Source organism: Pseudorca crassidens, chromosome 15, assembly GCF_039906515.1.
Source record: "Pseudorca crassidens isolate mPseCra1 chromosome 15, mPseCra1.hap1, whole genome shotgun sequence".
In the NCBI taxonomy this organism is placed as follows: domain Eukaryota; kingdom Metazoa; phylum Chordata; class Mammalia; order Artiodactyla; family Delphinidae; genus Pseudorca; species Pseudorca crassidens.
The window spans coordinates 71,045,494-71,070,775 of NC_090310.1; the positions used below are offsets into that span (position 1 = coordinate 71,045,494).

The 25,282-nt window shown below is 43.5% G+C and overlaps 1 protein-coding gene and 1 long non-coding RNA gene across 8 annotated transcripts in view; both read right to left on the bottom strand.

Moving 5' to 3' along the window:
- The window catches only part of CHD6 (chromodomain helicase DNA binding protein 6), a 210,268-nt gene extending 204,011 nt beyond the window's left edge, over positions 1–6,257 (bottom strand). For 2 of the 4 annotated variants that reach the window (XM_067708164.1, XM_067708161.1), the window contains exon 1: positions 6,148–6,257. The gene's annotated coding sequence lies outside the window, so the exon portion shown is untranslated. The remainder of the gene's footprint in view (positions 1–6,147) is intronic. The other 2 variants (XM_067708163.1, XM_067708162.1) reach the window with 2 other exon arrangements.
- A 4,397-nt stretch (positions 6,258–10,654) lies between these two features.
- LOC137207848 (uncharacterized) overlaps positions 10,655–25,282 on the bottom strand; it is a 58,347-nt gene continuing 43,719 nt past the window's right edge. The window contains exons 3-4 of one of the 4 annotated variants that reach the window (XR_010935326.1): positions 12,676–12,800; positions 10,655–11,064 (exon numbers count right to left, since the gene is read on the bottom strand). This is a non-coding gene — a long non-coding RNA (uncharacterized lncRNA). Of the gene's footprint in view, positions 11,065–11,972; positions 12,801–25,282 lie in introns of those variants that run through there. The other 3 variants (XR_010935327.1, XR_010935325.1, XR_010935328.1) reach the window with 3 other exon arrangements.

Here is a 25,282-nt window from a genome sequence, read left to right on the forward strand (position 1 = left end):
ACAACTGATCCAGACTGAGACTGCAGGAACTGCTAAAGGGCAAAAAAGATCCAAAGAAGTCAGCCTCTGGGCAAAAAACTTTTGCTCAAACAAAACAACTGTTTTGTAAGGACCTAAATCAATGACCCTTAATATTATTTTTGCATGCAGGTGGGAAGAGATGGGGGAGAGGAGAAGGTGGGAGCGGGTCGGGGGTGGGGGGGAACCACAAATCCCTTTAAGAATCATAAGAAACGATGGATTGGCTTCCCATAAACATGCACACACAAACAATATTTCGCATACTATTTTGGGCAGTTCACAGATGAGCTAAAGACTCCCTTTGTGTCCATGAATCCCAAGATAAAAAGCATCAACCTAAATAGGTAGGAACCAAAGGTCAGTGCTACAATAGCTAGACCTTCATTTAACCTGAAGCTTGACCTTTTACAGAAAGACAATTTTGGAATTTAAAAATATAGGTATTCCAAAAATAAAATGCCTTGATCACATAGCTGTACAAGAAAATCCAAAATATATTAAAAATTTTACTGATAATATATTTGATCCATAAAATTAGATCAGTGAAAACTCCCTACAAGAATCTTTAATAGAGGAGTAAAAAAGTAGACAAACAGAAATCTCCCTTGGGAATTCCCTGGTGGTCCAGTTGTTAAGACTCCACGCTTCTACTGCAGGGGGCACGGGTTCGATTCCTGGTGGGGAACTAGGCACCAGCATGCCGCCCCACCAAAAAAAAAAAAAAGAGAGAGAAAAAGAAATCTCCCTTTACTCTTTCACAAAATTCAAACATGCACCCATCACTTTGTAAGTGTTTGGATTCATGTCCTGAAGTTATCTTAAAATTCTGCTTCCCAATTTTCCTGAAATTTTCAAACACTGTCTCAGTATGTTGTTCTTCTGAAATAGCTAGTGGATAAAAGCACCATGGAAGTCTACTGAAAAATCAGGTTTTTTTCTTTGCTAAAAATTGTTAAGTCCTTCATTATTACTATAAAGGAAAAGGTTCATCAATTTTTAAAAACTCCTCAAAATATGAGCTATTTATGTCATATATTATCAAAGATCCTAACAGTCTCGATGGCAAATGACACAAAGAATAAAAGTAGGAGAATGTAAGGAATCACTATTACAAACTAGAAAAACCAACTAATACAGGTACCACAAGCAAAACTAAACATTTTTCTCTGGATTTTATGCAAATAATCTGGTTCAGAAATTGGAAAAGAGGTGGATATTTTAAAGTAACTCCGGTTTACTACCTTCAAGACTTTTATGGAAGTAACAGAATTTCTCATGAGCCTCCACAAAAGCCTCCACAAAATGAACTAAAGAGAAGAACATTTTGGCAAGGAAAAACTGACTGCATTCTCTCTCTGCACTTCATGGTTATTACTGTACTAGGCTAACTGTGAACTCCTAAGTGCCCTAGAAAGACCTCTCCTACACCATGGAGACAAGGGGGGGCCGGGTGCCCTCACTGTATTCCAACTTGCCTCTTCAGTGACAAATTCTCGAAATGGAGAAGTAAAAATGGACGGGTGTACAGAACTCACGCAAAGTGTGCTAGTTAATCTAGTACCATACCACGAAAGCATGACAGCACACCCCAGCTTTTTAAGAAACCTTTAGAGAGTGCTGGTGGTGAAAAGAATATGTGCTTTGGATCAAGATGATGTGGGTTCAAATTCTGACTCTAACCTGAACCAGCTCTGTGGCCTTGAACAAGTTACTTCATTTCTTTGAGCTGCAGACCATGGAGCTCACGGAGTGGCTAAGAAAACGAGGATATTTTTTCTCATCTCTGTAGTCCCAGCACCTGGCTAAGTGCTGGACACAGACCAGGTATTCATTCATTCAATGCTAGTTTTTTTGCTTCCCTCACAAGTGTGTTATATTCTACTGCAAACAAAAATGTTCTCTAGGGAACAGATATCTAAGCTCTAGCTATTTTCTATGTATTTCGAAGAGTTTTCAATATAGTAATTACCTGGTACGGGGGAATGCAGGCAGTCCCGTGGAATCCACTGTAGCTTTTCACCTGAATTAGACTAAAGCTTTGTATGAAGGATGGAAGTATAAAGAGAAATACTAAATAATTTTTAAAAATAAAACGATTTCGGGGGAGAGGGATAAATTAGGAGTTTGGGAATAACAGACACACACTACTATATATAAAATAAACAAGGACCTACTGCATAGCACATGGAACAATATTCAATATCTTGTAATAACCTATAATGAATAAGAATCTGAAATATATGTATATATAACTGAATAATTTTGCTGTACACCTGAAACTAACATATCATAGCAAATCAACTATACTTCAATTAAAAGAAAATTTTCAAGAAACTCACTAATGGAGGTATGTTTTCTCTTAAAGGTAGTTGTTATCAGTTATTACCCAAAATTTTATTTATTTATTTTTTCATCCTGCTGGCACCTGAGCTTATGTACATGAAATAAAATGGTATTGTTGGACAACTTAAAAAAAATTATTTCAGGGCTTCCCTGGTGGCACAGTGGTTGAGAGTCCGACTGCCGATGCAGGGGACAAGGGTTCGCCCCCTGGTCCGGGAAGATCCCACATGCTGCGGAGCGGCTGGGCCCGTGAGCCATGGCCGCTGGCCGCTGAGCCTGCGCGTCCGGAGCCTGTGCTCCGCAACGGGAGAGGCCACAACAGTGAGAGGCCCGCGTACCGCAAAAAAAAAAAAAAAAAAAAAAAAAAAAAAAAAAAAAATTCAAACCTTGCTATACTGGAGGGACAGAGAATAGGGTGAGAACATACTCTCCTCAGTTGATTTAGATACTGTCATTGTCATATACCAAAGATATTTATGCAGGTAGAATCCTTAAATCCTAAAACCGGTTCCAAAGGGTTCAGAACATGAATCCATGTGTGATCCACTTGGTTATTACAAAGTCTTCCCATGAAAGCTGAAAAACATAGGCACCTGCAGTGAGAATCAAGCCTGAGATTGTGGAACCCTTTTTCCTCGTGGTTTAACCACAAACTCTGCTTGGGGCATTTTCCTGACCCCCAGGGCAGCATTTAGGAGAACTGGAAGAAAAGCTGGTGAGGTCAGGGAAGGCCAAGGTCAAGAAGGGGGGACGGTGGTCACAGGGCTGGATGAAGAAGGGGGGGCGGTCGTCACAGGGCTGGATGAGGGGCAGACAGGGCTGGGGGCTCAGAAGGAAGAGGAGGAGGTGGCCAGAGCTCTGATTCTGAGGAGTTTAAGCTGCACTCTTCCCCCACTGGTCACCACGTGGCTGCCTCTGGGGACAGTAACTTGGGAGGCAGCATTTGTGGTGATGTCCCATCAGCACCTCACACACAGCACGTCCTTCTGCCGGCCCTGCTCCTCTCCAGGGCCCCCCAAGCCAGGACACCCCCAGTCTGCCCATTTCTCCCCACTGCGGCCCCTCCCTTCCAGGCCACCAACATCTTGCCCGACCACTGGTCACTCTCCCTCGGCTCCCTCCTGCCCTCTGGCCACCATAGTCCACCCCTCCCCAGCAGCCAAGGGATCTTTCTAGAAAGCCAGTTGGACAAGCCCTTCCTTGCTTGGCCTCTGCAGCACTCTGAATGAAGTCCCGGTCTCTTATCACATCTCCAGCTGCTCTCTGGCTCCACCCTCTCGACACCCGCCCTGCCCTGCCCCCGCTGGCCTCAGAGTCTCTGCCCCAAGCCATACATCCATCCAAGAAAACTGAAAAACGTCTTCGAAACTTCTCTAAATCAGAGATCCCCAAGACACAGTAGCCCAAGGGCCTGTTGTTTCTGATAGATTTTCTGTAATATAATAGCAAAACTCACAAATGAGATGTAGTTTCTAAAGAGATAAGCTTCTGCTTCAGATTTTCTTTGGTATTTGAAATAGTTATGAGAAAAGTAAATCAATAAATACAAAAAACGAACTGCCAAAGGATTTTCCAGAAATGTAGTAACGTCACTTGTGGCCTCCCACTTCACTTTCAACTGGCCGTTCAATTTCTCCCGTGATTTGCCTGAAGTAATATACTGATGAGTTCAGAGAACTTCGGACTATACTAATAATAAATTATAAAAATATTTAGAAAGCTATAAAACATTAAAAAGTTGTGGGGAAAGTGATCATATTCCAAGACTTTGCAGTGCTATAACAGAAGAGCTAATGTAAAAAGCAAAAATATAAATGCAGTGTAAAAGATGAGACTCCAGGCAGACTGTAATACTGCGATGAGACACAGCTAATTTCACAACAGATCTAGATTTACTTTGCCCATGGCCACACTACAGCAAGAACAGTATCATAGTCTGGTTACTATATGGGAGAGTCCAAAGTTAGCAAAAAAAAGGGCAGGGGGGGGATTGTAAAGGTTAGCTTTTAATAGTCCATTAATCAAGAAAAAAGCTTAAATAATTCATCTAGGAAATCTGCCCTGGGACAGAAAAGATGTCCAAAATTAACCTTTTTACAACTCCACATTTTCCCAGGCCTTTTGTTACAGTCATGCATTGCTTATATGAAACCACCTGTTCTGGTTGGCATAAACCCTTTTACTTGACATTTCACGCCTAATCATTTTATCACACATGGATCTCAAACCTTCTCTCTATTCCCAGAGAGCCACAAAGTTTAGAAAAACTATCTCCCTGAGGTTGCCAACCTGATCTTCCAATCTGGAATACCAACAGATTCTCCTGTGCCATGCACAGTCGATGGGTACAAATCCCCAGTAAGAAAGATAGCTCATAATTAGCCCTGAGAACACAACACTGTGGCCCTTGTCTGGACTCTTCTAGGGGTCACAAGCATATCCCCTTAAAGTACGTCGAAATTTGGAGCCTACCGGGATGGTATTCCTATGAGCCATTTGCGAAACAATAGTCGAATCTCAGGCAATACTGCAGACACTCTAAAAATTGTAAAAAATGTTAAATGGGTATTTTCTCCGTTCACGGATCTGCTACACCAGAAATGAGCAGTGTGGAGAATAACGTGCACACACAGTCCCAAAGATGCCTGGAGATGCCAAGGATTCACTAGAAACCTTGGCCGGACTACTAATGGTCCATAAACCCTAATTTGGAGATCACGGGCCTACAGGTTCAAAATTGAATTATACTGCCTTATTAGATCACACACTACCGAAACCACAGTCACATCAATCATAACTGGAACTAGGAACACTTTAGGTACACAAATATGAGTCTGCTTATGCATTTTTAATTGGATCAAATAAAACAAGCTGCAAACAAACTCAAATTTCAATCATCTCACTAGTGAGGGGATTTCCTAACAGCGTCTTTTTAAAAACCAAGTAGCTGCCAACCCTCTACACATCTGACAGGCATATCTCTGGAAATTTGGGAACAGACTCCGTTACTTCTCAACAGCGAAGGAAATAAATACCCTGAAGGGGACAGATTCCGTTTTTGTTTTTGTTTTTTAAAGCTCTAACATGCAATCTAATAATGCACAGAACTTGGCTGCGGGGTTGCTGGACATCTCCAGGGTTCCAATTCTCGGGGCGAGTGCGCGCTAGTGCGTAAGAAGGGGGCGGAGGGGGTGCGCGCTCGGAGGACGCGCCGGGGCCCCCGCCCCCTCCCGGAGCAGCAGCCTGGCACCAGCCCACCCTCCTCCACCCCTGCAAAGAGACGCAGGACGCCAATAGAGCAACTTCTCCGCGGGGGCGGCGGCGCGAATAGCGGTCACCCCCGCCCCGCCGCTGCACGGCCGGGGGTCTCTCCTCGGCCGGGCCCCGGGGAGGCGGGAGGGAAGGGGGAGCCCTCCGCACGCCCCGCCCCCGCACGCCTGGCCCGGGGCCGGGGGTTGCCCGGACCCCCAACCCTCCGCGCGGCCCGCAGCGGCGCACTCCCAAGGACGGCCGCCTGGCCTGAGCGCGAGGCGGAGCGGAGCGCGGCGGAGGCCGGCCCCTCGCTTCAGGCCTCAGGCCGCCGCCTGCCCTCCGCCAGGCCGCCCGCCGCCGGCCCCGCTCGGACCCCGGCCCGGCCGGGCCTCGGCACCGCCGCATCCCCTCATCCTGGCTTCATTCATAGGGGCACCGCAGCCCGGCCGGCGGTGCGGGGTCGGGGACCCGCGGACAAGACCGACCCGCCAAGGCCGGGGAGGAAAATAAAAAGTTAAGAGAAGAACTTACCTAAAATGGCTCCTGCAGCAGCCAAAATACAAACAGCTATTATTTGGTGAAGTTTAGCTCAGACACCCTGCAAGGACACCCTAACCCGTCTCGGGCCCGCCTTCCCTGCCATGCCATTGGGCTTCGCCGGCCCAAAACACAGAGTCATTGGTCAGCATGGCTGCCGCTCAGACAGAAGCCCATTTCAAGCTTGCTTGCAGGGGCGAGTGATGGGCTCGCTCCATTGTGCTCGTATTTGCATGGATGTGATAGCGGCGCTGATTGGCCGGCGCCGGGGCCGCCCCGCCCCCTGCCTCGCGCCCCCCGCCTTAGAGACGCCGCTGCGCGCGGCCCCGCCCCCCGGGACAGAGCGGCGGGGCCACGGGGGCGGGGCGGGGCCGGGGTCCTGCGGGCCGAGGGGGCGGGGCGGGGTCCTGCAGCCGCAGACAGCGGGCAGGGGGCGGGGACCTGGAGCACGCGCGCGCGGAGCGGGGCGGAGGTTCAGCCAGCAGGTGGAGGTCTCTTAGGTAGCGGGCTAGCCATATGGAACACCCTGGGCTGGCGTCTCCGGGGCTGGGAGAGGTTGTGACTGGGGTGCCGCGACAGAGAGATTCCGCTGGGGCCGAGGTCCTGTTGGTCAGGAAAAGAAGATTCCGAGAAGCCAGGCGAAGAGCCAAGGAGCCCCGAGCTCTGTCTCCAGCCGCATCCCTGCCGCTCCTCCAGGCTCCCGGGCACTCCTGGCACACGGGCTTCTTCCCAAGGACCCCCCGCACACCCGGGGAGTTTTTAGCCCCGGCGGTCTTGCGGCGCCTTGGATATACCTCCGTAAAATCAGGTGTCGAGCTATGGTGTGTTTATGTTCAGGCCTGTCTCCCTCACCATCCTTGTAGCATCCTCAAGGACAGGGCCCAGCATATGGCAGTGATTCAACTAATTGTTTAATATTCTTTAATTCGTTCGTTAGTAGCAAATTTTTGAATGCCCACTAAATGCCAGGCATTGATCTAAGACAGGAGATACAGCGGTCAATAAGACAAAGACCTTGCTGTCGTGGAATGGACCTGCTAAGGAGAAAGAAAGACAATAAACAAATACAGGGGGAGAGGTAGTGATAAATGTTATAAAGAAAATAGATGCAGGCAGAAAGGAATGGGGAGTTGGGCCTGTCTGGCTGAATACTCTGTATGGCATCCATTACTGCCCCCCTCCCAGATGTGGCAGTCACCTCACCACCTTACCCCCTGCTTGCCTCCATCACAGGTGTTTCCTTAACACCCACAAAAAATAAAATGGTTGGCTTCTGACTGTGGAGGCTCATTTTACCTTAATTAAAGTAGGAATGATCTGAGTCCTGATGATTCCAAGAGCTGTTTGTCTGATACTTTTAAGATGAACATGGTTTGACTTTGTCAGAGGTAGCTGTAATGATTTAGCAGAGCCTTACTGCACCCCCAGAGAGAGGATATTTTTAGTGTCTTTGAAACCCCAGCATTCCTATGATTTTCATCCCATGGCCCTAACTCTCTTCCGAGGACCACTTCTTCCCTTCTCGGCAGACACCAGAGATTTCTCCAGTTTGAAAAATACAAAGATAGCAGCCCCCGCCCCCTGCCACCTGTCTACTTCACCTGTGCACATTTCTTTCATTTGACTCAAGACTGGCCAAGATGTATCACGGTCCTTCCCTCCTCCCTCCTCTTTCTTCCTTCCTTACACAAATATTTATTAAGCACCACCTATGTTCCAGGTATTGTTCTAGATATTAAACAAGGCAGACGACATCTCTGACCTCAGGGAGCTTATAGTCTAGCTGAGGACAAGGCAGAGTTTGACACATGGATCCTGAAGAGCTGCTGGTGAGTGAGTATGCAGAGAGCTGCTTGTCCCCGCTGACTCTCCCAATGCAGAGCGGACTTGCTCTCCTGAACCAGCGGCTGCAGGGGCTGAAGCAGGACCAGACAGCTGGTAGCTACAGCCTCTTCAGTCTGACACCAGGATCAAGGGTCTAAAACTGCTCATGGGACTTGGGTTTGTGAACATTAGCTTCTGGAAAGGGGCTGGGAGCAGAGTTATATCAGAGGCAGACTTGGTGAGTCCAACATGGGAGTCGAGTGGCCCTCCGTTCACACAATCAAATCCTGTGCCCACAAAAGATGACATAGCACAAATGAGGTGGGGGAGGAATGGGACTCCAGGCAGAGGGAGGAGAGTGTGCATGCCAAAGCATAAAAGCAAGGACACTGTTGTGAGGTGTGGGAGGGGGAGAGGGGAGGGAGGTAGATTTGTCAGTAATTCCTGTTCTTAAACTTGAGAAAAGTCAGTAGCACATAAGAAATTAAACACACGCAAAGACACAAATGTTATATCACTAAACAAGAAATCAATAGGAATGCATGATTGATTCACAAATGAATGGTACAGGTACAAGCAAAGGAAAGATTTGGTAGCTATACTCAGGAGAGGTAGCAGGCTTGACCTTCAAAGAGTCAAGTCTGTAGAACCGACCAAGGTTAGTGGAATCTGACCCTTAAAACACTTCCGCAGTATCCAGGGGCTAGAGGGGAAACACAGACAGCTAAGTGTCTTTTAGCTGTACCCATCCATGGGGACATATTAGCCTGGGTTCTCCACAATGCAGAGGCTGATTCTGTAGGGCAGGAGTGAGAGGCAAAAGGAGTAAGGTAGGGGACTTTCTCCTTCTGCCAGTCCAGTGGGTAAGACTCTGTGCTCCCAATGCAGGAGCCTGGGTTTGATCCCTGGTCAGGGAACTAGATCCCACATGCTGCAACTAAAAAGAGCCCCATGCCACAACAAAGATCTCATACATGGCAACGAAGATCCCACGTGCCACAACTAAGACCTGGTGCAGCCAAATAAATAAATAGTTTTTTTTTAAAAAAAGAAGTAAAGTAGGAAAGAGGGAAGAGCTATTACCAGGATGATTATCCATGTGGCCTCCACTAAGTGTGGCTGATTGCTCCCACTCAAGGGATTATCCTCTGAGAAGCTACATAAAATGAGTCTCAGTACAGCCTGTGGGAGAGGGAAGGGAAGGAAATTTATCCACCAGCTCATCTTGACTGAATTCTTATTCATTCCAGTTTTTCACACATAGGTGCCAAGTGGGGTTCTGTGGTGTCCCAAACTTCAGTGTTAAGGAGTGTGCAGCAGGGCCATAGGGCAAAGGATTATCAGGATGCAGCTTTGTGGAACTGGAGCCCATGCAGAGCTGGATGCCACAGCAGCGGCTGGGACAGAGATGGCTGACACTAAGAGGCCCTGAAGTTCTGACGTGGGGGTGACATCGGTGATGCATGACTTTCTGTACCACATAGTACATCCATGTTTACAAAGGGCCCCAGAAGAACAATCCTTAGGTGCTCTGAAGGGGAGACATGAGAGGGCTGCCAACAGTTCTGGAACTTTGTGACAGTAAGTCTAAAAACACAAGTTGCATCCTGCCTGACCATGTTCTCTCTTGCCTTCCTGCCTCTGTTCACTTGTCTGTTTCCTCCATTTGACTGTGAGCGTCTATATTGTTCTTGTTTATATATCTCTGGCAGAGGAAATGCTACTTTCCCCCGCCTATTTCATTTTCCTCCTAGGCTCATAGCAAAACTACATTTCTCAGTAATCAGATAGGTCCTTGTGACCGAACTCTAACGGAATCTGGACAGAAGTGACACAAATATATCCCATGTCTAAGCATCCCCTAAAACTTCCTATGTGATCCTCCAAACTCTTCTCCTATCCTCATCTGCTGGCCAGATGCAAAACTATCCAGTGAGGAATCAAGAGGCCCCAGAAAATGGCAATGGCATGAGTCTGCGTCACCAACTGACCGCATGGAGCAGAACCCGTGTGCTTCCCTGCACTGGACTGTGCTATGAGGGAGAAATAAACTGTCAAAATGTCAAGTCACTGAAATGTGAAGGTTGTTTGTTACGGCCATTAGTACACTCTGACTAATGCAGTTCTTATCTACATTCATTTGATTCTTTGTCCCTCCAGGGCAAGGACTATTTATTTGGCTTTTTAACTCAAGTACTAGTACAATGTCTGGCTACATAGTAGGAATTGCTCAAAGTATGAATGGATATGAATGAGCTGATACCTGAGCCTGGTCTAAAGCATCAAAGGCAGAATGGCAGGTAAGGTGGCAGGTGGAAAGTGTTCCACTCAGGAGACACAGCATGTGCTGCAGAGGCAGAGAGACTGGGGCGAACATATGCAATTCTCAGCAGTACAAATAGTTCATGATTTGAGAGTAAGATGGCTAGGGTGAGGCTAGAGAGAAGACAGGGGCCAGATTACAAAAGGTTTTATTCATTACATGAAGGAGTCTGAACTTTTTCCTACAAGAATCATTCAAACAGGGATGTGATACCATCAAGTTTATGTTTTAGAAAGATCTCTCTAGCAGCCTAGAAGAAGGATGGATTAGAAAGGAAGAGGCCAAGATGTGGATTTCTTTAAAGTAACATTTCCCTTTGCTCTAAATCATTCTTCTCATGAGATGCTCCACTAAAGAGTTTGGGGGTCAGGTTGGTTTGGACATTGTGCATACTTGAGCCCCTCTTGGAAGCTCCCATTGTTCATTAAAAACTCTGAGAAGTCCTGCATTAACGAAATCTGTTAAACTTTAACATAATATTTCTCAAAATTATTTGGCCCTTTTCATTTAATACCTATTTAAAGTAGTATTAGGATTAGAGTTGCCTACATATCACACACACACAAAAGGACAAAGGGCATTAGTAACACTGAAGTTTATTTTTGTCTTGCATAAAAGAAATCTGGGAAGCAGGCAGTGCAAGGGAGGCATGGAGCTCTGTGGTACTGTCAGTAACCCAGGCTTCAGTATTTTTGCTCCACCATCATTGACTTTCATTCCCAAGGTCACTTCATGGTCCAAAGTGGCTGCTGGAACACCAGTCCCTATTTTTTTGGATGGAAAAAAGGAAAGACAGGAAAAAGTGGAGTTGAGTCATGTCCCTTAAACAGCCTTCCTGGAAATACTACACATCACTTCTGCTTACATCTCATTGGCCAGAACTCGGTCACATGGCCACACCAAGCTGCAGAGGAGGCTGGGAAATATGGTTTTAAAAAAATTTTGCTTGGTTATGTGTCAAGTTAAAAATTGAGGTTCTTGGGACTTCCCTGGTGGTCCAGTGGTTAAGACTCTGCGCTCCCAATGCAGACTGCCCAGGTTTGATCCCTGGTCAGGGAACTAGATCCCGCCTGCCGCAACTAAGATCCGGCACAGCCAAATAAATAAATAAATAATTTTAAAAATTGATGTTCTTAAGTTTCCATCAACAGATGAATGGATAAAGAAGATGTGCTATATATATATATATATATATATATATATATATATATGATGGAATATTACTCAGTCATAAAAAAGAATGAAATATTGTCATTTGTAACAACATGGATGGACCTAGAGATTATCATGCTAAGTGAAGTCAGTCAGACAAAGACAATTATATATTACTTATATGTGTAATCTAAAAAATAATACAAATGAACTTATTTACAAAATAGAAACAGATTCACAGACATAGAAAACAAACTTATGGTTACCAAAGGGGGAAGCAGGGGAAGGGATAAATTAGGAGTACGGGACTAACAGATACACACTACTATCTATAAAATAGATAAACAGCAAGGACCTACTGTATAGCACAGGGAACTATATTCAACATCTTGTAATAACCTATAATGGAAAAGAATCTGAAAAAGTATATATATATATATATATATATATATATATATATATATATCTGAATCACTTTGCTGTGCTCCTGAAACTAGCACAATATTGTAAATCAACTATAATTCAATTTAAAAAATTGAGATTTTGTCACTAAAGAGTTGAGAGACTCACTTAGCAGTCTCTGGCACAATGTCCCACAGAAATAGTATTCCCAGAACATAAGATGGGATAAAATGACTAAGTGAGGAGACTGATTTTTTAAACATTTTTAACAGCTTTATTGAAGATAATTTGCATACCGTACCCCACACCTACTGCAAGTGTACAGTTTAATGATTTTTAGTAAATTTATACAGTGGTGCGACCTTTACCACAATCCAGTTTTAGAAAATTTCCACCTCCCCCAGGAGCTCCCTTCTTCCTGTCTGCAGTCACTCCCCACTCCCACTCCCAGGCCCAGGCAACCATTGATCTGCTTTCTTCTCTATAGTTTTGCCTTTTCTAGAAATTTCATCCTTACAGAACAGTGCAATATGCAGTCATTTGTGTCTGGCTTATTTCACTTAATGCAACATCTTTGTGGTTCATCCACGTTGTAGAATATATTATCTGTTTATTCCTTTTTATCACTGCAGAGTCCTCCATTGTATGGATAATGCCGTCTTTTTACAATACTTATCCACTCGCCAACTAATGGACATTTGGATTGTTTCCACTTTGGGGCTATTATGAATAACGGTGCTATGAACATTTACATGCAAGTCTTTGTGTGGACATATGTTTTCATTTATCTTGGGTGGATACCTAAGGAGATCGATGCTTACAATCGAACACATACGTTGAAAGGACATTCACTGATTGCCTGCAACTGGCAAGCACTGTACTGGGTGCTGGGGATACAACGGTGAATAAAATGCAGCACAAACTCAGCCTTCCTGGAGCTTGCAATCTGTGAAGAAGACAGACGTTTAGTCAAATAATCGTGCAAACAAATGTAAAACATAACAGCAGTGGTAAGTGCCATAAAGGAAGGTCACTTGGTGCCATGAGAGCCTGTGCTGGAAGGATCTGCCTTGATCAAGGAGGTCAAGGAAAGCTGCCCATTAGCTGAGATCTGAAGTATACCAGGATGATCACCCCAATGAATTTTGTCCTTCAAAGTAGTATCTTATGAGGCCATACACTTATTTCCAATAATGCTGCCCTTGCAAACAATTCTGAGCCAATTTATAAGCATGTTGGTCCCAGACCTCTTTGTCCTCAGATAAAGTCCTCGTGTTTTAACCTCTCAGAATGTTTTGTTTTCTGATTAGACCGTGATGAATCCAACAAACCACATAAGAAAATCAACTGCATCCCTTTAGAGTCACTCTCACCAATTGCCAAAAATGGAATTCCCTGCTATATCATGGACCTTATCCTCCAAGAGCTGGTGGAGAGGGGTTCATGGCAGTTTGCAAAAATAAACTCACAGAGGGACTTCCCTGGTGGTCCAGTGGCTAAGACGCCGTGTTCCCAATGCAGGGGGCCTGGGTTCGATCCCTGCTCAGGGAACTAGATCCCACATGCCGCAACTAAAAGATCATGCACGTGGCAATGAAGATCCCAGGTGCCGCAACTAAGACCCGGTGCAGCCAAATAAATAAATGTATAAATATTTTTTAAAATAAAAATAAAAAATGAACTCACAGATATCATCTGTAACAGGAGGAGAGTGGGCAGTATCAGCTTTATTCTCCCTTACAGCTCGAAATCATGTGCCTGTGAATTTGCCACTGAGAAAATGCCAGTGACCCATGGTGTGTGGAGGTAACTCCCAAAAAAGAAATAAAAAAAATATGTATAGCCAGTGGCACTGCCCTGGCCTGCCAAAAGCACTTTCCCCAAGACAAAACTGGATAAGAATAGTTAAGCCCACAGGCTTTGGAGACAAAGAGATCTGGTTTCAATTCCAGCTCTACCGCTGGTGACCTTAGGAAAGTCACTTAACTTAGAGTTTTTTGATTTCGATAATAGGGTTGTTGTGTGGATTAAATTATTTGCACAAATTTAGCACATGGTAACTGATGAACAAATTGTTAATTACATCCTTTCCTCTGGCCCCTATTTTCCCAAGTTCTGTGTAGATCTTCCCCCTTCTGTTGACTGGCTTTTTTTTTGCGGTACGCGGGCCTCTCACTGTTGTGGCCTCTCCCGTCGCGGAGCACAGGCTCTGGATGCGCAGGCCCAGCGGCCACGGCCCACGGGCCCAGCCTCTCCACGGCATGTGGGATCTTCCCGGACCGGGGCACGAACCCGTGTCCCCTGCATCGGCAGGCGGACTCTCAACCACTGCGCCACCAGGGAAGCCCCTGGCTTTTTTTGGAAACATATTAATTCCATTGATTCGACCCAAGTCCATCTCTGTCCTTCTTGCCTTTGGCCTGAGGGACCTTCTGTCTTTTCAAGTGCCTTCTGCTGATATATGACCTCCATCCCTTGTGTATTAATTGGGCTGATTTAACTCTTAAAGTGCTGTAGAGCTCTCTCACCCATGTACGGCACAACTACTATTTTGATTTTCTAAAATCTGAGTTTATATGTATAAATGACTGTGCTCACTTTCGGTAACTATGATTTATAGAAAGTCACACCTCAAATGTTCTTGGACAGGATTTTTTGAAAACACTGGTCACCCTACCCTGAAATAGCTCCATAAATCCTTCGTTCTCACTCAGAAGTGTACTTTCCTGCAGCCACAGACCATTTTAGACATAAAAACTTGCTTAAGCTGAAGCTTTTTACCAAGCCTCAAGTTGCTGTGGAATTCTTTTCCTTATGTACACAATTCTGCCATCAACATTACTGACCAATTTAGAGACATGACTATCTGCAAATTGACTATTAAAAAAAAAAAGCAATGCTGTTTTCACTGTAGGAATAAAGCACTACAGTTTCTTTTTAATTAATTGATTAGTTTCCATGTTTTTGCCAGGGAAAAGTGTGGTAGCCATCCTCCAAGATGGCCCTCAATGGTCTCCACATGCTGAGATTCAAACTCTTATACTGTCCCCACCTATATGGGGTAAGACCAACTAGGAAGGGCTTGCAGTGTAAAACCTATTTGCCATCTCCAGACATTAACTTTGACAGTGACCACAATGATGTAGCCATTTCACCTGTAAAAGGGGGATAATGCCGTCTAGGCAACTTATTAGGGTGCCGTCAGGGTCACATGAGATGCATTTGGCATAAACCCAAGAATTATTACTGAGGATTTCAGGTGTAGTATTTTATACATGAGACATCAGAGTATAAACCCATTCTGTATAATTTGCATGTGTCTTAGTGATGACCAGAGGCCATATTCATAAACCAGTGTCCTCACATGGTTGAAATGTCAGTGCCTCCAAAATCTTTTGACACAGGGCTGTAGAATCTTCGAACTGCTAAGATGTGACGTCTTCCCAGACCAGACTACTGATCGGTCATAGAGAATTGCCAGGGCACTGTCCCTCTTCATGCATTTCTGAAATATTCTTTTGGATAAAAGCACACTTTTCATTAAATTTTTCTTGAATGGTTTTGAAGAAGTGTAAACAACGCCCTCAAAGGACTGGCCAGTGTTGAGCTCCATGAAGTACCAGCACTTCTGCCTTCTGCTTACCCAACAAGTGAATGGCATTTGCAGGAGAAGAGCTGGGCTACCAAGACTTGCTCAGACAATTTCATTCCAATTTAAACATGTGCCCGTGATGGATTCTTGACCTTAAAACTATACAGGAATCTAGCAGTCATTTAGCCATGGTTCTCAGTGTTAGGTCTTGACATGGCCAGTTATGAAGTATATGGTAATTTGTCACTGATCCTATACAAAGGAGCACAGTCTAAATGATTTACCTTTTAAAAAAATAAATAAATGGGAGCAGATATTCTTATAATAATGTAACTCCTATTCATTTGTATTCTGATGTGCTCTCCTGAGCAACAGAGCAGGGGGTGGCATTTAGCTGAGCACTGGCAATGTCATATAGCCCATGGTGTACCTTGTCTATGGCTCAGCCTGTGGTGAGAGACCATTACCAGTTCTGACAACTATAAATCATGATGGTGTTGGTGAGGGAGTGGTGATTTTATAGTTATTGCCACTATTAATGCTTTTGCTTCAGTAGTAGATGCTTTCTCAACTTATTACTAGTATTTGTTGGGCAAAAGTCTGGGAGAAGAACAAAACTTGTTAAAAATAAAGTTAGCCATATTTTATTAGTTTTTCCTTATATAATGGCAATTTTTGAGATTTTTTGTAATTTTCAAAATGGTTTTATGACCATCACACCATAAATATTTTCACTACTATTTGTCTTAATTCCCTGGGGGAAAAAAATCAACCTAGATGGTGAGAAGTATAGTTTTCATCCAAACCTCCTCACTGGAAATGGAAATAAAAACAAAAATAAACAATGGGACTTAATGAAACTTAAAAGTTTTTGCACAGCAAAGGAAAACATAAAGGAGACGAAAAGACAACCCTCAGAATGGGAGAAAATATTTTCAAATGAAGCAACTGACAAAGGATTAGTCTCCAAAATTTACAAGCAGCTCATGCAGCTCAATATCAAAAAAAACCAAACAACCCATTCCAAAAACGGGCAGAAGACCTAAATAGACATTTCTCCAAAGAAGATATACAGATTGCCAACAAACACATGAAAGGATGCTCAACATCACTAATCACTAGAGAAATGCAAATCAAAACTGTAATGAAGTATCACCTCACACCGGTCAGAATTGCCATCATCAAAAAATCTACAAACAATAAATCCTGGAGAGCGTGTGGAGAAAAGGGAACCCTCTTGCACTGTTGGTGGGAATGTAAATTGATACAGCCACTATGCAGAACAGTATGGAGGTTCCTTAAAAAATGAAAAATAGAACTACCATATGACCCAGCAATCCCACTACTGGTCATATACCCTGAGAAAACCATAATTCAAAAAGAGTCATGTACCAAAATGTTCACTGCAGCTCTATTTACAATGGCCAGGACATGGAAGAAACTTAAGTGTCCATCAACAGATGAATGGATAAAGAAGATGTGGCACATATATACGATGGAATATTACTCAGCCATAAAAAGAAACAAAATTGAGTTATTTGTAGTGAGATGGATGGACCTAGAGTCTGTCATACAGAGTGAAGTAAGTCAGAAAGAGAAAAACAAATACCGTATGTTAACACATATATATGGAATCTAAAAAAAAGAAGGTTCTGAAGAACCTAGGGGTAGGACAGGAATAAAGACACAGATGTAGAGAATGGACTTGAGGAAACGGGGAGGGGGAAAGGTAAGCTGGGACAAAGTGAGAGAGTGGCATGGACATATATACACTACCAAATGTAAAATAGGTAGCTAGTGGGAAGTAGCTGCATAGCACAGGGAGATCAGCTCAGTGCTTTGTGACCACCTAGAGGAGTGGGATAGGGAGGATGGGAGGGAGAAGCAAGAGGGAGGAGATATGGGGATATATGTATATGTATAGCTGATTCACTTTGTTATAAAGCAGAAACTAACACACCACTGTAAAGCAATTATACTCCAATAAAGATGTTAAAAAAAAACAACAAAAAACACAAACCTCCTCATTGGGGTCACAGGGGGTATAGCAGAGAAAACATTGAGACACAGCTCTGATCCAATATCTCCCCTGCACAAATACTCACATATTGCAAGTTTGCTTATTCTCCTTACTCCTGGGCATTAACAAGGGCAAGGGCAAATCAGGGTCACCACAGGCAGAGCTCTGTAAACGAAGTAAAATTCCTGGAAGACCCATTGACATCAAGCAAGTAAAAAGTACCACAGGCAAAATGGAGTCAGGATTAGGAGCCAGGAGCTCCAAGTCATTTGGAGTTAGGATCAAAAAAATAGGTGGTTGAAAACAAATGGCAAAGATGCAGGTAGGATGATCTGTTTTGGTAAGTAGGTCCAAATGGTTATCTGTGTGTGTGCGCGCGCGCGGTGTGTGTGCGCGTGTGTGTGTGTGTGTGTGTGTGTGTGTGTGTGTAGTCTTGGAAGCATATTGTTTAGTTAATTAAAAGAGACAAGGTAGATAAGGGTAGCTCATGAATGATTAGATGGACGGTTGGATAGTTAAAATGATGCATGGAAAATAATGAAATATCTGTGAAGCAAAGGAAAGCAAAGCACAATAAAGTGAAGAAAAAATGATGCATGAATGATTGGTGGAGGAATGGATGATCGAATGGATAAATGGGAATAATGAAATTAGGATGGATGGCTAATATGACAGATGAATGGGTGGTGGGCAAGTGAATGATTAGTTGGATGAATGGATAAATAAGTGGACAATGGATGGATGAATAGATAGATAGATACATACATACATACATACATACGTACATGGGTACATAGGTACTAGATGAGTGAATGGATGACCAAACTGATGGATTGGTGGATGAACACAAAGACGGACTAATGAACAGATGGATGAATGAATGCATAAATGGACAGATGGTGTGCTAGAATAATGGCTCTCAAAGATGTCTTAATCCCTGAAATTTGTGAATATTTTCGTTTACATGGCAAAGGGGAATTAAGCTTACTAATCAACTGACCTTGAGATGGGGAGATAATCCTGGATTATCTGGGTTGGCCCAATGTAATCACAAGTACCCTTATAAGAGGAAGGCAGAAGGGACAGATTTAGAGATTTAAAGATGGTAGGCTGCTGGTTTTAAAGTTCAAGGAAGGAGACATGAGATCAGGAATGCAGGTGGGCTCTAGAAGCTGGAAAAGGCAAGGAAACAGATTCTCCCCTAGGACCTCCAGAAGTACTGCTGCTCTACCCACATTTTAATTTTAACCCCTTAAGACCCATTTTGGACCGCTGAACTCCAGAACTGTAAGATAATAAATCTGTGTTGTTTTAAGACACTAAGTATGTGGTAATTTGTCACAGAAGCAATAGAAATGGATGAATGTATCAATGAGTCAATAAGTGGATGGAAAATGGATGAATACTTGGATGATTAAATGGATGAATGATAAATGGATGAATACACTGATAGTTGGGTGGACGAATGGATGGATGGAGGGATGGGTGAATGCATACACGAATAAATTGTTGGTTGGTTGGAGGGGTGGGTAAAAGAAAACTTGTTTCTCCATTCATAACACTTCTGACACCATATGTGTGGGGTTTTCCCTCGCATTAATCAATTCTGATACTAACTTCCTGGAGTTAGCACAGACCCCCACAGGTTAAGGGCTCATCCCCACAAGACTGCTCCCCCAACTTTGAACGCCAGTCACAAGTAGAGTGTTCCCAGGTTACTCACACTTCTATCCAACTTGGCTACAAATCAGGGCTGCCCATGACTCTCTCCTCAGGTTTGATAATTGGCTATAATGGATCACAGAACTCAGGGAAATGCTTTAGTTATGTTTACCAGTTTATTATAAAGAATATTGTAAAGGATACAAATGAACAGGCAGATGAAGAGGTATATAGGGCAAGGTCTGGAAGGGTCCTAAGCACAGGATTTTCTGTCCAGGTGGAGTTTGGTGTGTTCTACCCTCCCACTATCTGGATACATTCACCAACCTGGAACATCTCTGAACCCCATAGCTGGAATTTTTATGGAAATTTCATCACTGTAGGTGTGATTAACTCAATCTCCAGTCCCTCCCCCCTCCCCAGAGGATGAAGGGGTGGGGCTGAAAGTTCAAAACTTCTAATCATGGCTTGATCTTTCTGGTGACCAGCCCCATTCTGAAGCTATACAGGAGCCCACCAAGAGTTGCCTTATGAGAACAAAACATTTTTCTATCCCCCAGGAAATTCCAAGGGATTTAGGAACTCTGTGTCAGGAACCAGGGGTAGAGACCAAACATATTTATTACGTCAGAGAGGGGTAAATGAATATATGGATACATCAATGGATAAATGAATTGATGGACACATGGATAAACGAATGGATGAATAGGTAGGTGGGTGGACAGATAATGGATATATAAACAAATGGTGAGATAGAATGTGAGTTGGTGTATAGATGCATGGATAGATGGATGGTTGTCTGGGGAAGGGGTAGATGACACATGGATTGATGATTTGTATGATGGATGATTAAATGGATATATGAATGGGTAATGAATGAATAGATAAATGAATAGACACTTGGTTGGAGACCTGATTGGATGGATAGGTACTTGCATGTATGTATGTATGTATGCATGAATAAATAAAAACCATCTTACGCTCAAAGACAAAAGCACTATCTTTGACCTGAAATGTGGACTTTTTGTCCATTAGGGAAGTTTCCAGTTAGGAAAGGAGAAATCCAGATGGACTGTAAAATGTGTACAAAGTCCTGAACTTGCACTAAGCCTCCATCCTCCAGTATGAACAATTTAAAACAAAAGACTTAGGGAGGGCGGGAGGGAGGGATACGCAAGAGGGAAGAGATATGGGGATATATGTATATGTATAACTGATTCACTTTGTTATAAAGCAGAAACTAACACACCATTGTAAAGCAATTATACTCCAATAAAGATGTTAAAAAAAAAAGAAAGAGAAAAAAAATAAAACAAAAGACTTTTGCACTTGATGGTTTCTCCATTTGGAATGTAATATTCTTCCTTCAAATAATTAACTTCTACTCATTCCCTGCATCATAGCACAAGCATTGCTTTCTCAAGGATGCCTTATTTATTATGCTCTTACAGTATTGCAAAGCCTTCCTTTGGAGCACTTTTAAAATTTCAATTTTACATTTATTTGTATGATCACGTGATTAGTATCTGTCTCCTCCACTAAACTGTAGCTGCAAAGGGCAAGGATCAAATTATTTGGGCATGCCATTTTATCCCCATCTCTTAAGTCATGCCTGGCACATAGAAAAAAAAATGTGGGGTTTTTTGGTAAGTACTTTTTGAATGGATTGAAACCTTCCTGTGGCATTCCTACTCATATCATCAGAAAATATCTTGATGGGTTGCTGGAGCATTATTGATAACATGGTGGCTAAGTCTGGCTTTCCTGATGGAAGCTTTTGACAAGGAATCTAACCCTCCAAAAGGGAGGAGCCAGGCACTGAGTTCAAGTCTTCTTCTGTGCTAGAGAGGACCAGGGCCCTTGTCTCTGCACCAGGCCAACCATGTCTTTACCTTAACTCAGGTCCTCCTCACTCAGCTGTCCTGGAAACAACAGCCTCTCTGACTTGCTGAGGCCCTCTAGCCATCTTCCATCCTGACCTCCATCAGCACCAGCTCCAGCCACCTGCCCCTGCCCTGCTCCAAGCCAGCAGATTCAGAGGCCACACCTCTTCCTAGTGACTAGTAGAACCTCTCCGGTCACTCTGATCATCCTTCTTTTCTTCATCTCCGGTTAGTTTCATTTTGATCTTTTCAGGTCTCTGCTAGGCTTCAGTTTGAATTTTGTGATATTTTCTTCCTTCCTGTGTCCAGGGCACTGAGGGTCTAAGAGAACTGTACTCAAATCACCTCGCTGTATGAACTGGGCAATTTACTTAACCTTTCTGAGCCTGTTTCCTAATCCATGAAATGGATGCAATAAATCTATGTCCCAGGGTGGTTGCAGAGGTTAAACAAGATGATATAAATGAAGTATCTAGCGCAGTGACTGGCAACGGTAAGTGATCATCAATTATTAATTTTCCTTCTTTTCCCAAGGTTTTTCTCTCTTGTTTCTTCCTGAGGCACAATGTACTCTCCTTTTCTATTTCCCAGTTTTCTGTCTACAGAACGTTTTCTAGTCTTCATAAAAATAGCACTTCATAAAACAAAATTGCAAAGTATTTTTATATTTTTCAAATAACTTAATTCAATTATAGACTGGTCAATTTTAGTTATTTGAGCATTACTAAAACCATCTGAAGCTGATAAATAAAGTTCTATATTCACATTCAGAAAATAAAGAGCTAAAGCAATACTTTGGAAAACGGTAAGGAAAAGACATATTCCTTGAGGCCTAAGATCTCATATGGAACATGTCAGCCTATTGCTGCTTCTTCTGGCTCGGAGACAATGCACAAGGAACTCTTTATATTTTAAATTTCACTTCACACAGCAGCCATGAAGCTAGTGGAAGAATGGAAGCCCACATTTTCTGGCAAGAAGGATTTGGCAGGTGGTACCTGTGAGTTACCCACAAGGTGCCCACGTGCGTGATTTCGTGCTAGAGATCTGAAAATTCACAAGGAAATTAAGAAATTAGTGAGAAAGAGGTTATCAACTTATTTTTGGAATAGTGGAATAATTATGGTGAAGATCTCGAAGCTAAAGGAAGAATTCAAGACAGGGTCATAATTAACTATTACCAACATAAGCACAGAGGAAAACAGATGGTTCAGGGCTCAAATACTGACAGCACCACTTTCTGACTTAGTAACTTTGGTCAAGTTACTTACTCTATTTCTCTGGGCCCCATTTTCTTCATCTGTAAATTAGAAACTAATATTGTTGACATCATAGAAATGTTGTGGTTATTAATTAGTGCATTAAACAGTGCCAGGCACCTAAAAATTGCTTATTTAGGGGGTAAGTGTGATTATTAATTATTATTAGTTATGGGGTTTCTATTCTTCTTCACCACCTATTATTGAGAAAGGTACTTGCATAGCAGTGGAAATGTTGGGGATCATCTCCAAGAAAAGGTGGTAAGACTGACCTGTCTCAAAAAGGTCTGGATGAATTAACTCAACTCAGACCCTGATTCTCAGACTTACAGCTCAGAAACCTGATTTTGCCAGTACTGAGAACAGCTTCATCTCTAGGGCAGACTCACAGTTACCAAACTCTTTAGACCTATAAACCAGATCGTAGTCAATTAATTTTCAATGAGAAACACAGCTTTTGAGAGGACTAGCATACTCAGGTCTGTGTGATCAGAGCATTTTCTCCCTGGGCTCACACCTATGTGGGAAGCCAAGTCTTCATAAGAAGACTTCACCGTGGGCTTCCCTGGTGGTGCAGTGGTTGAGAGTCTGCCTGTCGATGCAGGGGACACGGGTTTGTGCCCCGGTCCAGGAGGATCCCATGTGCTGCGGAGCGGCTGGGCCCGTGAACAATGGCCGTTAAGGCTGCACGTCCGGAGCCTGTGCTCCGCAACGGGAGAGGCCACAACAGTGAGAGGCCCACATACCGCAAAAAAAAAAAAAAAAAAAAGAAGACTTCATCGTAAGAAACTTAGAGTCAGAGACTAGGAGTGAGACTAGGAAGATCTATATAAAGTAGTCTCAGTCCATGCTACCCCAAGCCAGCAGTCTCATGTTAGGAATAGCCTTTCCTCTGCTGTGTATTGTGAAACTTTATCCTCTTTGCCAAGCCAAAAAGGAAAACATTCACTGGTGATTTGGACTGCATAAAAAAATTCAAACTTCTGTACAACCAAAATACCAGAAATGAAGGCAAAAGACAAATGATAAACTGGAAAAATATTTGTAACACATATGGCCATCAAAAGGTTAAAATCTAATCTATATAAAGAGCTCTTACGAACCAATAAGAAAAGAGCAACACTCCATCACAAAAACTGGCAAAAGATACAAATAGGTAGTTCACAGAAGAAGAGTACTAATGCTTTATAAATTGTGAAAGGGATCACACTGTGCTTATGACTAAATGCTTTATAAACTTTGTCAAGCTGTTATTTTATCATTGCTATAACTTACCTTTTTTGTTAATGAAATATATATATCAATATATATGGCTGTATATTTGTATGTATCTGGTATTATATTTATATATGATTAATAGCCATTAAAATGTATTCTTCTACTAATTACTTCTATCTGTTGCCTATTTTTCTTTTGAAGTATTATTTCTCTTATTGATTTAAAAAGCTATGTATCCAACTATTACCCTTTATACACATTGAATAAAGTCATGGGGGAGAAGCAGAAGAGAATCCCCTTTAACCAAATATCCACTGTGTGCCAGATTCTTTCACATAAATTATCTCATTTATCCTCAAAACAATCCTAGGAAACAGGTGCTCTAATCTCCATTTCACAGCTGAGGACCCCGTGGCTCAGAGACTGGGTACTTGCTCAAGGACACACAGCTAGCAAGGACTATCTGAACTCTGAAGTAAAAGCTGTGCTCTTCTCTCTCAGTCATGCAAGTGCCCTCCCAGAAGGCTCCCAGCTCTCCTGACCGTCACGTAATCTCTACCCTGCTATAACATCTGGGAACCCAGACGCAGGGTCAGCCCCAGCTCATTCTTGAACCAACGCCAACCGGGGAGAAGTAATGGGTAGTCTAACATTAATCATACTGTCCTTGTTCCAGCACCTTCTGAGTTTGGGGTTGAGTCCTGGACACCTGAGTACCCACTGAGTTGCAATTTCCCCTCCTCACCCTGAGGCCAGGCCAAGTCAGATGCCTACACTTAAAAGAAAAAAGGAACTCATACTAAAGAGGAATAAGCTATCACTCGTCTTCTCTCCTTAAGAGGAAGAGTTGTAATTTGATCAGGTCAGATGCAAGGGCAAGGGGGTCAGGACCACTAAAGTCATAACCAGGAGTACAGCCCTTTCTTCTGCCTCCCATCCACATCTGCTACATTTGCAGCCACATTTTCATACGCACCCAATGCATCAGTTCCATCTGATTGCCTGCAGTGCCCCAAGCAGGCTTTGCCGTAACGTACCTCCATGCCAGTACACAGGCTTCTCTCTTCCACCTAGTAAATGCTTTTACATCCTTCAATTACCAACTCGCCTCTACTGTGAAGGACCCTCAGTCCTTCCCCGCCACTATAAAGGACTCCCAGAGCCCCCCTCCGTTAGGAAGGACCTCTAGACCCTCTTTCCGAAAAAGCAGAGGCAGAGCCTCATTCTCTATGCTCCGCAGCCCCTGTGCTGACTTCTGCCATAGCCTTAACCGACTTTTACTGCGTCTGGGTTCGCCACCCAGCTCAAACAGGGATTTTCTCCAGGGCTTCAGTCACCTCAGCGCCTCCAGCGCCCAGCACAGAGTGATGAATGGACGATGGTCCTTCGGAGCCTAAGGTCTCTCCTCCCCCCCAGGGTGTGCCCAGACTCACGGGGCTGATTTCTGTTTTAGATCTCACTCTAATTTGTTTCTTTGAGTAATTTGCTTCCTTCCCAACTTTCATGAAGACTGGTTCCTGTCTCAATCTTGATATAAGGGCCTGATATACCTCTTGCTTTGTATCACCTGCCAGCTGGACTCCCAACACTAATTCTGGCTGCTTGCTGGGAGAGTCCTAAAGCCTGGGCTTTAGTGTGAACCCTGCAACTTTTTAAATCCTTCCTGAGCCAGCAGAGTTTCCCCAGCTCCTGCCATACTCCTGGGGTAAATTCAGGACCAGGCCCTAACCCTTCTGGCCCTCTCCATGGTCTTATGGCGTGAGAAGAGGCCTCCTCATGACCATAAGACTCCAA